Below are 13,084 nucleotides of genomic sequence, written 5' to 3'. Positions count from 1 at the left end.
TGCTGGTGCTCTAGTTATGATCAGGCACACGAAAAAATCCGTAAACAATTCAGTGTGAAATAATGGCCCAGTAATTTGTTTGAAAAACCTCAGTCAACATTCGACTTCACGAAAGATTGTATTTGCTGACAAGGTTATCGTATGTAACAAGGAATTTGCAAAATGTTGTCTTCGAACGAGACTTTTGATACATGTATTCTTGTTTCATCAACCTAAATGTCAATAGAGTGCCTCATAGAGCATTTACTTACAAGGTCAATATGTCGACTATAGAATTAGTATGAATGGCATTTGTTACCCAAATAAGGGAAAATGACTATAACAAATTTAATTATCAGTTTAACACAAGTTACAAAAATTTCTTTTTAACCAAGAAGTGCTATGGACACAGTTGCCGAAACAGACATTTCTAGCTGAAATATTATCGCTCTTGACTACCAGTATGATAAAGTAGGAAGAAAACATCAGGTCAACCTCGATACTGAACGCTAACACTATTTCAAACCCATAACCTTCAAAAATTCATTGTTAGCAACAGTGAAAATATCCAAATGTTCGAGTTAGTTGAACTTACGGGACCTGATAACTGTCTACTTGAAATACGCGGTTGGCACAGATTGATTAACCATTTTTTTGATTATTCAAACTAAGAGGGGAATGCTATTTGCTGAAGGAAATATATATCCTGAAAGCCAAGCAGCTGTGAAAATCAGTTTTATACCTTTATAAGGTTATAGCTTGTCACCGAGTACGACGGTCATCGATGTATGATTTCGAAGCTTTGCCTTAATTCAAATATAAGGATCATCATAAAACGTTTCCGGTTTTTGTTTCCAGATCATGTCAAGGAGCACACGGCGGATGTGACCGGTCGGCAAGGGATGCTCACTCTTCAATGACACATGATCCCTATTTTAAATTTTGAAGTCCGTGTTTGCTCTGCTCTAAATTTGTATCGTTTCATTGGACTTTCGAGATTGAATACTGCTCGTTATCTTCATATTTCATTGGTATGGTGGTATGGTTACGAAATCAGACGTAGCAGAACAAATTTCTACCTGTAAAAAAAATTTGTTTCTCCAAAAAAAAAAAAAAAAAAAAAAACAAAAAAAACAAAAAAAAAAACAATGGTTATTGTCTATTTGTACTTCGTTTTTTCTCTTGATATTTGTGTAAATAAAACTAATCGGGAGGCCTGGGTTCGATTCTCGTTCTCGTCAAACCTAAGTTGATAAAAGAGCCTTCACCGCTTAATGACCCTGAGTGTCGAGTGTAGGTCGAGGTCGAGTATATGGTGACATCTCTATATGAGTGAAGAATTCTCGAATTGGAAATAAAACAAAATACAATCAATCTATAAAAAATGTTTTGAACTTGTTCGATGGTGCTTGTTTTAATGATGATCAGTATATAGGTAACAAACAACAAAGTTAAACGTCCACTGATCCAACGGTGATTCCTACTCTTCTAAATCACTTGGACTCGCCTGTGAAAGTTTTCATGGAGTCCCTTAATACTTTGGTCTCATTCTGTTTTATTTAATTTTGCGTTTGATTATTTTTTTTCTGTTCGTTTTCTTTCTTTTAATGATTTTAAAGCCTATAGTTCAGAGAGACTAATTCTAAAAGATACATTTTTTTAAAATTAATTTGTTTGATTTTCTGGTAAGTTTTAGCTCTTATTCTTTTTTTTCACCAAGGAGGAGAATGTGAAACATAATTTTTTTTTAAATGTAGATACGTTAAAACACAGAGCTTAATTAAATCTCCAGTAATTATTTAAAAAAAAAATTGATAAGCAATCCTTCACTTAACATGCACTAATATTTCTGTGAAATTGAATTTAAAATATGTTCTTCTTCTTCTTCTTTTTTTTTTTTTTTTTTTTTTTTATTTTCAAAGATTATTTAAATACTGCAATGCATAGAGTTATCATATTTTAATGAAGTTTGTGTGTCTATCTGACTCTTCATGCTCTCTCTCTCTTTCCCTCCCTCTCCCTCTCTCTCTCTCTCTCTATACATATATACGGGGGTTGACCATAAAGTTCGTGAAAAATGACGTTTTTGTAAAACTGAATGGTTCTAGATACATGTATACTTATTGTATACCAAAAAATTTGTTATGGAAATCCAAGTCAGGATAGTTTGGGCTTTGTTGTTTTAACAGACCCAGGGTTAAAATGACTAAAGCTTTGAAATAAAATTTCTGATTAAAATGATAATGTTCCTTATAAAACAAGCCACAACCTAATTAAATGTAACGTGTTTCAAATTAAGCGGTTGTTGTCATTTTCTATCTTTAGAATCGCTTATTGGACAGTTCTTGAAAATATTTAGAAAAAAAAAAAAACACAAGAAATTGTTTCAAAAATTGACAGAAAAAGCAACCTCGCTCAACAGAACGGAACAGCATCCAATTGTAAAATAATGTCTTAATATTGTTAAAACGACGTCGGAGACAAACTAATAATTCAAACAACTGGAAATTATTGGAATATATTAGTTCATTGATTTGAAATTGGTATATCCGATATTTGAAAGATATGCACAATTTGAGAGACACTACAAGAAATGGAAACTACTGATATTTGATGAAATAAGATGTCCTTTTATATGACGTTGTTTACAGGAAGTGTTTATCCTAGGGTAATCGGATACAAAATTTCCAATCGGTTAACCACAAGATGTTCCGACCGATTAACCGGTTAATCGTATCGATACATAATTTCTTAACAAAAACATATTTCTTCAAGTAAGCTACATGTATTTTCATCAAAATGCAGACTAAAAAAAAACAAACCTATGGTAACATTTTATATATCCTGCGTATGTAAGTATACTTATCAGAAAACAATACATATTTAATTGGAATTGCATATTACAAATGAAAAATTACGAAAAACATGAAACATGCATGAGAAATCAGAGACATTGTTAATTTTACACAAAGTCATTCTGCATTGTCACCATATTATCAGAACTAAATCTTAACTATCACTTAATATACAATGTTTGTTTAACTTAATTTGATAGATATCAACAAAGGCTAGACGGGGCAAGATGCACTCTAAAATCAGTACAAAGTATTCGAGACTTATTTAGTTAATATCATTAAAGAAATTACAGTAAAAACTGGGTAACGACATAGTCTTTAAAGTTTTAACACTTTACACACTGACCAATTACATGTACCGCAACGATCTCAACCCGAAAGCTTTAATCACCTCCAGATATGTGAAAACAATAACTAATCAACGTTAATGCATGTGTTTTTAAAATTGAATTTTTAAGAACTTCCGTCGAAATTTACACATGTTTGATAGTGTATATATATATATATATATATTAATTTTTATACATTTACTAATTCATGGTCTTTATCAAAATAATACCCTATACATTTGGCAGTGTGGTAATAACTTGGAAAATTACAGCATTCGTCTACAAATCGTATAAACAACCATCCCACATATCAAAGATTATTCTGGAGTTTCAATGCTGAAATCATACATTTCAAAAGATATCAAAGATCCAGTGAATAAAGTCTCCTAAAGACTTTCTTTTCGGTAAAATAACATATATAATGTTGCAAATGTGTAAATACCTGAAAAAAGGCATAATTTACAATCATATACTTCTTTCAAGGGAAAAAAAAAAAAAAAAAAAAAAAAAAAAAAAACGTACCGTCAAAAGATCCATTCTGCTATCTGTTTGTAAAATATAATGCCAAGCACATTATTTGATTTCGGTTTTATACGTCTTCAGTGAACCTAAATAGATTCAGTAGGACAAAAATGTGATTGACTTGCTCAAAAAATGAACATTTTGTCTTCCGCAATGTCATGACCCGATTGTTCTTACTCTGAAGTCTGAAACGTTAAATAGATCAGGAGGCGTTCACGTATTCATTATCGAGACAAATTTCAATTTTTGGATGTTGTACTGTAATAATTGATAAGAAAAAAGTCACGAAGAGAATTAATAATTCTTTTAATCTGTTATAAAATGTTAAGTTAATTAAGGTACAAGTATATTTTGATTTACCTATTTTAACATGTGCAGAATCTCAAAGATTTTCAATCTGTTGTAAGGTCATTTTTTGATAAAAGCAGCAGAAAAAAATCAAATTTTCATTTCAAGATATAATCCTGTTACATAATCATATTTCGTATCAGATAAAAACTTTTCCCTGCAGTATATAACGGTATTATTTGAATGAAAAATTAAATAACGTTTAATCATGACGTCATAATGAACTTTGCCAAAGCGAAACTAAATATATATGCGCTTTTTGACGTCAAAGTAAGAATTTTGATTTGTATATGTATAACGAAGCAATATATTGTCAAAATCCTGAAGATTGAAAATGAAACTGGTATAATTTATTTCGGTTTGAGATTTTATTCAGGGTGTCCCAAAATATATGATACCATTTGAAATGCCTGCCATAAACACATCCCTTGGCCAATTTCTTTGATATATGTCTCCATAAATATTTGAATAGGTACAATTTTTTCGCAACAAAATATTCAAAAAATATTCTCATACTTATGAAATTGCAACGTAACAAATGTACATCTAACTTTTGCAAAAAACTGCAATTTCAATCAAAATAGATTATCAGAAGAGCTACGGTAGCTACCCTTATTTTGAAACTGTAATTATCAATCCTAATCTTAGGTAACTGCTGCTAAACCCAAACCAGAATTCTTAACATATATAAGATATTTACCTCTAATGAAAACCAAAAGTTACACATGTACAACCGAGACAGTCTCTGTTTTTTTGCAATGTCTAGACATTATCATTACACAGATAGAACGTCGTCATTTAGAGGTCATCATTTAAAAACCATAACATTTTTCAAATTCAACTCATTTTGTTGTTTTCTTTCTAATGACTGTCAGATTATGGGAATAAAATTGGACAGTATATGCAATGTTTATGATGCATTTGTTGTCATTCATTATCCATTACATTAGGTTTTACGAAATCTTGAAAAGGTATCATATATTCTGGGACACCCTATATATATATATATATATATATATATATATATATATATATATATATATATATATATATATATATATACATATATATATATATATATATATATATATATATATATATATATATATATATATATATATATATATATTCTCTCTGTACATAACCTTTGAAAACCTAGAATGACAAAATCTTTAAAAAAACAGCTATATTATAATTGATAGTTGAGATTACTTTTTTTTTCCAAATCATGCTCTTACTCCGTTAGATTTTTACCACAATAGACGAGCAAAAATGCTTACGTGGAAATATAAAGGTATCAAATTTTTTTGAAGAACGGTTGGGCTGTATTTTGTCATATTCATATGCACGAATTACCGATTGGTGCAGATTCACGTTTTAAAGCACCTGAGTCACTCAGGTGACCTATTGTTTACTTTTTCTTTTTAGAAATATCTTTCCTTGGCCTTCATTTCAAGATTTAGATATATCAACTATGCTTTTTTTAATTTGAAAATATGCAATTTCATTCCTACGTCGATTCGATATATTCGTTTGAACTGGAAAAAATGTAAGAGTCTGACATATCTGTTTCATATTTGGATAATTTACTAGAAAAAATACTTTGATGGCAAACTAACAAGAAATCTTTATGATAAATGTGATGACTTCAGCTTTTCTATTGTCAAGTTCCTTTACCTGTATGTGGAGTTTATGTCTCCTTGTTTATTCGATACGCAAGAGCATGATCTACGTAAGAACAATTTCTAAAGCGATTTAAGCTATTGTTAAATAAGTTGATGATACAAAGATATCAACAATCCTATTCAAACTCACAATTTTGCATATCCTAGGGCCGATACATTGACCTTGTTAGCAAATACAAATCATTAAATCGAATGTTGACCGACGTTTTTCATAAAAATTAATAGGCCATTATTTTCACACCGAATTGTCTACGGATTTCTCTATCTCCCCATTATGACAAGGAGCAAACATGCATTGTGACCTATTGACAGGGGCTGCTTACTCCTCCATGGTACCTGATCCCACCTCTGATGTTTTTAGAGGTCTGCGTTTTAGAGGTCTGCGTTTGCTCTGCTCCCAATATGGTTTTGTTTTGTTTTGATGGACTTCTGAAGTTGATTACTATTTTTATCTTCATATTATTTCATCGTTTCTAATTTTCCTTACTTAGACTTTAGAGTCTAAAGGTACTTAGAAGAATAGACACTGGAGCGAGGCGCTAAGTCTTTTGTTAAATTTGTTTGTGGGTTTTAACAGGAAAGGAAAAATGTATGACTTGACAGGAAATTTAACCTGGGACCCCAGCATTACTATTCATGCTCTCTACCGACTGAGCTATCCAGGATACCCTCATGCCAAACAATTGAATTGCTAACTCCTTAATTTTTTTTCTCCCTCGAGGAAATGAACCAAGTTCTTAATGCCCCTGGCAGGACTTTCTCCAGCAAGTCCAGGGGTAGTCAACGGCACCAAATCTTTGAAAGGAACTGTTCAAACCATTACAGTGTGTGTATGTTTGAGAGAGAGAGAGAGAGAGAGAGAGAGAGAGAGAGAGAGAGAGAGCAGTCTATAAACAATAAAAATTGTGATGAAAAAAGTGGAGATAAAGTTTGGAAAACTTCAATTTTCAAAATGAGCACACACGTATGTGTAGGGTGTGTGGGGTTGGGAGAAGATGTTGGCTAAGCTCAGGTTGTCCGTTTTCGTTTCATTTTACTATCTAAATTTCCATTTACTAAGCGTTAAAAAAGTCCGAGGGGCAATATATGTAACTGACCAACAGGGGACGATTTTTTTCCCTTTTGATCAGCTGTATATTTAAAGATTAAGTAACTTCATAAAGTTGTTTGAAAAATGCATGAGGGGTACACTTGTAGGTTCCCTGCATGTATCTTTTTGTTTTGTATAAAATGCCATTTTAAGGCATTTTCAAGCATTCATACGGAAGTCAATCCCTTCTTGGATAAGATATCTAATCGGATTGCTAGGATAAGGTAGTGTTACTTTGATCACCTGCATAATTTCCAATGATTATGCATACACTAAAATGTTTTGTTTATAATTGCTTTGCAAGTATATCGATTTATGTATTTTACTTACGGTATTGTGTAGAACATGTACACAATGATTATGATTATATAAAAAAAACTTTATCACCAGAGAAACTAATGTTTTTACGAGTAATAATCAAATCTAACAACCTCTGAATAAACAGTTGCGTAGTTGATTTCTTCGATCTTATTCATATTGCAATAGATAATATTCCAGCAAGATACCTCCAAAACCCCTTTTTCGTCATAGTCGTTACTGCAACCAACAATACATCCATACTAAAGCGAGATTGTTAGTGGGAAAGGTAAATTATTTCCGGAAGTGTTGCTAGGAAATGTCTAACACGAGGAGACATGGTAAATAGAAAAATTTTATTACGTTTCAATTTCATCATTGCAAAATATGTTGAAATTTCCTTGGATATATCTAGAATTCATTCAAACTTTTTCAATAAGTATTTTTTGTGCTATTATTGTTCTGCAGTTGTGCACAAAATTTCTTTTTGGACAATCATGCTTGCATTAGAAACTATAAATTTTCTTGCATCAGACTAAATTTACATGCTAAAAGAAATACTAATGTGACTTAAACCAACAAAATCTGCTGAATAGTTAAATTGAATTATGGGATTCTTCGGATACTACAGGAATTGTACACTTAAAAAAGACCAAATCGCAATTGGGAAAACATAATGGCCACTTTTTGCATGCATTTCATAGATGAAAAACAATATGATTGTCTATTATTATCTTTTATTTTCATGCTCGCATTCACAAAAAGTTGTTAAATCACCATGCAGAATTCTAATTTCATCAAAGCCATTCTGTAAGACGATTAACGTCTGTCTATCGGTGAATACAATTGTCAGGTAGATTCCCTGGCCATAGACAAAAGTCACATGAGTTCACGTATATTGTTATGTTAGAAAAATTAAAAATAAAATTAAAAAAAACTGCTGTCGTGGCTTTTTAAATGCCTATGGAAGAAGGTTGCTCGTTCTCCTTATCCTTAAAACGCTAGTGTCTTTTGCAAAAGTTTCTGAACGTGGCACAGACCATTATTAAACTGTACATTGTAAAACTTAATTTCTTCTCAACAATTTGTGATAAAAAAGATTACAAACGCACCAATACCAGGTTATGAAGTCAAAAACACTTCCTTTCTTATCATTCTTATTGAGAACATGACTGGAATATTTTTCTTAGTTTCTGTTCTTTGTATTCAAAAAACATAAAAATTAGTTTCAATTGTTTTTCTCGCAGCCATTTTATGTTGGATGGTGCTTCACCTATACACCTAAACCATGTGCTCGAAGTAAAATGTAAACATATAGTAGGCCCACATACCATGCTATTCATTCAATGAAATTCTTGGTAATACCCGTTGTGCGCAATTATAACAATGACCATATATCACATTCTATGTTATCAGCCCTTTGGGAGACTTTGGAGAAATATGTGCTACTGAGCTCTATTGTTCATTGTAAATCATCAAAGCGGGTCGCCGGCGTGGTGCAGTGGTTAAGAGCGTCTGCTCCAGAGTCACGAAGTAAGGAGTTGATCCTTACGTTGCGGGTTCGAATCCCACTGTGGGATGTGGAGACCGGTCCATCGGGTGAGACGGCATAACCGAGGTCCCGTGTCGCAGTAGGTGCCGGCACGAAAAAGATCCCTCACTGCTCAGTCGCCATGAGTGCCGAGTAAAGGTCAAAATTTGTAGCCCTTCATCGGCAAGTGGTGGCGTCTCCACGTGAGTGAAAAATTCTCGAGAGAGACGTTAAACAACAAACAAAAAAAAAATCATAAAAGGGAAGATTAAATACATATGATTTTTAAACCCCTGTTCCATCATAAAATCAGAAATTCATACCAGAAAGGTATGGAAACTCATTTGTTCATCGTACATGTATTAAGAGGAAAGAGACTATAGCAATTTCCTATTTACTGCCAAATATATTCCTAAAACCGTTTTTACCGTATAACCTCTGGATGGGTCAACCAAGACTACGAGATGCGTCTTCAATTTAAATCACAATGACATTAGTAGGGGTGAATAGACCTTTAAAGGACCGAAGGGGTTCCATCAAGTGCAATAATGAAAAAGGTGAAGACAGTGAACAGAGATCGATCTGAAAGTGTTTTAAAAAGCATCATCTTTAAACCTTATCACTCATAATAAAGGGATAGAAAATTGACACATAAGTTGTATTAATCATGACATTATATATGTCGTCTTGTTTGTCGTAATTTATGAAATATAGCAGGGATACGGTGAGCATAGGTCTGCGTTGACAGAGGTAGCTTGTTTTACTATTGAATATGTAAATTGTGATTGAATATCTTCGTATATTATAATTCGACTCTATTGTTATCTTTGGCAAACCTTAATTCTACCCATCCATATAGTTATTACAAGGTGAAAGCTGTTAATCATGTCAGTACTGAATACTTCTGATATCTGACTTTATTCATGCTTCTTACTTACTTAAACTATCCTATTGTTAACCAATTAGACAGTTACGTGTAAACTGTTTATTGTCCTGCTCTGATGACATTTCTTGGTACTATCCCCTAAGCTAAGTCTATAATAACTAGTTCCAAAGTTCTCAACTGTAGTAATTTCAATAAATAAAATTATTAAACCTCTGTTTTATATCAACGGACACATATTTAATATTAACGTTGTTTAGCCATAATTATCCGCATTGCGACATTTGTGATATGTTTTACACATGCATAAAAGTTAGTTTTATAAGTAAGTTTTAACAATGAAGAAAATGAAGAAAACAACAGTGATATCTAAAAAAAAAAAATCTTCAATCAATACAAATTTGTGAATAGGGCATTAAACATGGACCCCGAATCCAGATTTGGGATCAGGTACCTAGGAGGATTAAGTAACAACTTATTAATTTAACACTGCAACACCATGGAGACGACGAAAAATTTGCATCAGAGAACTAGTTTAAAACAACAAGCTCTTCAGATTTTTTTACGTTGTGATTAATGGAGGACAAAGGCTGAACAATTAATCTCAGAAACAAACGTCCTGGTTGCAGACCTACATCCAAGAAGAAATTTACATCTAAGAACATTTTGTGTTCATCTCGACGTAAAATGTAATAACACAGCAAGTAATATTCCCGATTTATTTTATTCTGCGCTGTTATTACATTTTGCATTGTAACAAGGCAAAAAAGGATGTACCTCCAATTAAAAGACAAAAGGATAAGAATTTACATGCTTCTAGATTGAGTGTCTGTGAACCCTTTCAAATTGCGTCAATTAATTTGCGAAATTTAAGATTGTCACTTTGATTTAACTTTTTTTTAGATAAATCATTTCAACGTGGATTACTCATGTATTTTTCAATTGAATTATTGTTAAATTGTAAATATTAGATAACATCGAAAATTCCTACATTTCCTTTGTTTAAATGTTATGTTGTCTTGTTTGATTCATTTTTTTTTTATCTCTATTGTCCTTTAATCATTCCAATATAACCTACAAAAGTCCAAAAATTAGTCCTCATTTAACAGACACCTACAGACAAAAAACCCTTTAATTCATTGATAAGGATAAATCGATGTATGACGTCACAGAAATGTTTTAAGAAATGATGATACTATGGTATTGTGAAGACAAAAAATTTGTTAACTACAATGCCTGTAAAGGATAAAATCATTAGCATTTCTTTGACTTCTTTATTTTGGAGAAATATATCACTCATCACACGTAGGTCGAGGTAAGAAATCTTCAGGATCATCTGCTATGTCCTCCACATTGTAAGTGCGAGTCGGTACACCATCAACCTCCTCCATATTAGACTCTATCTCTAGGGTACTTTTGGATCATCTTAGAAAATTTCTACACCGTCCCGAATTCCCAAGCTTGGATCTTGTATAAAGTAGTTGAAATGGAGAAGGAAGAAGCTTACGTCACCACCGACGGTTTGCTGGTTAGGTACCTCATCTGTATGAGGTATGTGATGGATCCCTATAGTTACCCTAGCAACCAGGTCCTTAAAAAGCAAAAAATGTTCATCGAACAGTCAAATTATTTCACAGTCCACATCAAGTAAACAAAGATGCTTCAAGTATGTTAGGAATTAATAAATGTATCTCCATACATCTCTCTCTCTCTCTCTCTCTGATTGAGCTCTTTCGATAAAATCTTTGAATGTTAACAAACTAATTAAAGTCAGTCAATAAAAGAGTATAAAAATGTTGTTTACCACTTGTACGATTGATTCATCGCCTATAAAATTTTCAAAATGACAACACTGTCTTCCCCATCGTAGGTGGCATATTTAGAGCTGCTGTATCGTTCCTTTTCTTTTCCTTTAGTAACCGCCAACTGATATCGCATCCATAACATGCCTGGTTCGTTCCCCTCTCCTTCCTTGAAAGACTTTTGGCTACTCCTCTTAGAAAAAGCCGATACGCCCTAGGATTACCAAACTTATCCCTGTTCTTTTCATTGTAGAACACATGATATTTGGGTTCGCTAAAATTATACCTAAATGCAGCTTCTCTCTCTGTAGTGTAATTGACTTTAACTATTCTTGTTTGGTACCATGTTTCAAGAGACTTTGAGAATTGGTTTGAAAAGCTTTCATCTCGTATATCGCATGTGAAGTAGCTGTTTTTTATTCCTCCAATATCGATATCAACCTTAAAATTAAACATGTGTTGATGAAGAAGACCCGTAGATTGCCTGTTCATCTGGAAACCATATTTACAGGTGTTTTGAACGTATGACGGCAAAGCTATCCCTGACGTCAGTACTTTTGTTTTCATTGCACCATTGTGATAGAACATAAAGTCAAAGATATAGTCGTAATTTACAATAGTAAAAATCATTCATAGAACAAGTGCGGTATTAGGTGCACCTTCGTAATAGCCAGATGGATAGTCATCTGCTACATAATGTCGTCTGAGAGGCATACCTGTATTGTGTTCGTACACACATACAGAGTTCCTTCTTATAATCGGTACGTTTGAAGATTCCGACATAAATGTTGAATCTGCAAAGGTAGCATGAGTTGGACAATCGACACCAGGAACTAATGTTTGAATGTGGGTTCCAATCAAACCCGCAGTGTCAAAGAAATTGGCAAATCTACCTAAAGGTTCAGCAGAAGAATAAAATACCGTTATCTCTGACAGCCCTAATTCATAAACAATCAAATCGTTTTTGTATTTTATTTTGTAAAGTTGAGGACCATGAGTAGGTGATACTCCAAACTGAAAGTCCAAGCTCATGTAATGAACTGACTGGCCTTTGATTGAGTAGCGTTTTCCGTCAGGTTCCACTTGAGAAGGAGGTCTTTGTGGATGTGGGGAAAAGACCTCGGTAGGATGTGGGTCCGAAAGGAAACGCACATGGAGTTTATCTCCCTGAATGCCTGAAGTGAATTAAACAGTTGACCATTGTACCAGACATCTGCAGTCTGTGGTGTAGCTGTCCCATTTATCAAGACAAGAACAACAAAGTCAACAGGATTCAGAAGACTTCAGCGTCGACTTTGAAAAAAAGGAAACCAGATGCCTCGAAAATTTTCACCACAAACGCAGTACAGTTAAGGCTACACATGAAGATAATATGGTAATGAGGTCATAATGAGGTTTGACGTCATGACAGTTGCTCCGCCTTGATAGATCCATATAAGGAAATAGAGCTCAAAAAAGCTATTTAATGATGATTGCGAGAATTTGTAATGAATGTCTGTATTTTCAGGTTTAAATAATTAACATTAGTGATTTTCTCTTACAAACTAACAACACGTCTTCGAAATAATTCTCTTTTTGTTGTGTCGTTTGGCTGCATTCGGCTTCAGCCAAGCGCTTGCACTCGGTGACACGGAATGTTGTTTACATCTAAAAACGTGGCGACAGCAGCTGAGATATGCAGTGGATAAATGCAACAATCAGGCAATCTTTAAAGAGAACAGGGATAAAATAAGAGACCTGGGCCTTGTTTATCTTTTTGATGA

General features: G+C 33.2%; 1 pseudogene; it reads right to left on the bottom strand.

Annotated features, from left to right (window-relative positions):
• Positions 1-10,945: 10,945 nt before the first annotated feature.
• On the bottom strand, positions 10,946-12,658 carry LOC133180667 (putative amine oxidase [copper-containing]; annotated as a pseudogene).
• Between the last annotated feature and the right edge of the window lie 426 nt (positions 12,659-13,084).

This window comes from Saccostrea echinata, unplaced genomic scaffold, assembly GCF_033153115.1.
Source record: "Saccostrea echinata isolate AGI-Se365-2 ecotype Australia unplaced genomic scaffold, CSIRO_AGI_Sech_v1 ptg000007l, whole genome shotgun sequence".
In the NCBI taxonomy this organism is placed as follows: domain Eukaryota; kingdom Metazoa; phylum Mollusca; class Bivalvia; order Ostreida; family Ostreidae; genus Saccostrea; species Saccostrea echinata.
The sequence above is the reverse complement of the archived record's forward strand: the minus strand, read 5'-3'. Positions and strand labels throughout refer to the sequence as shown.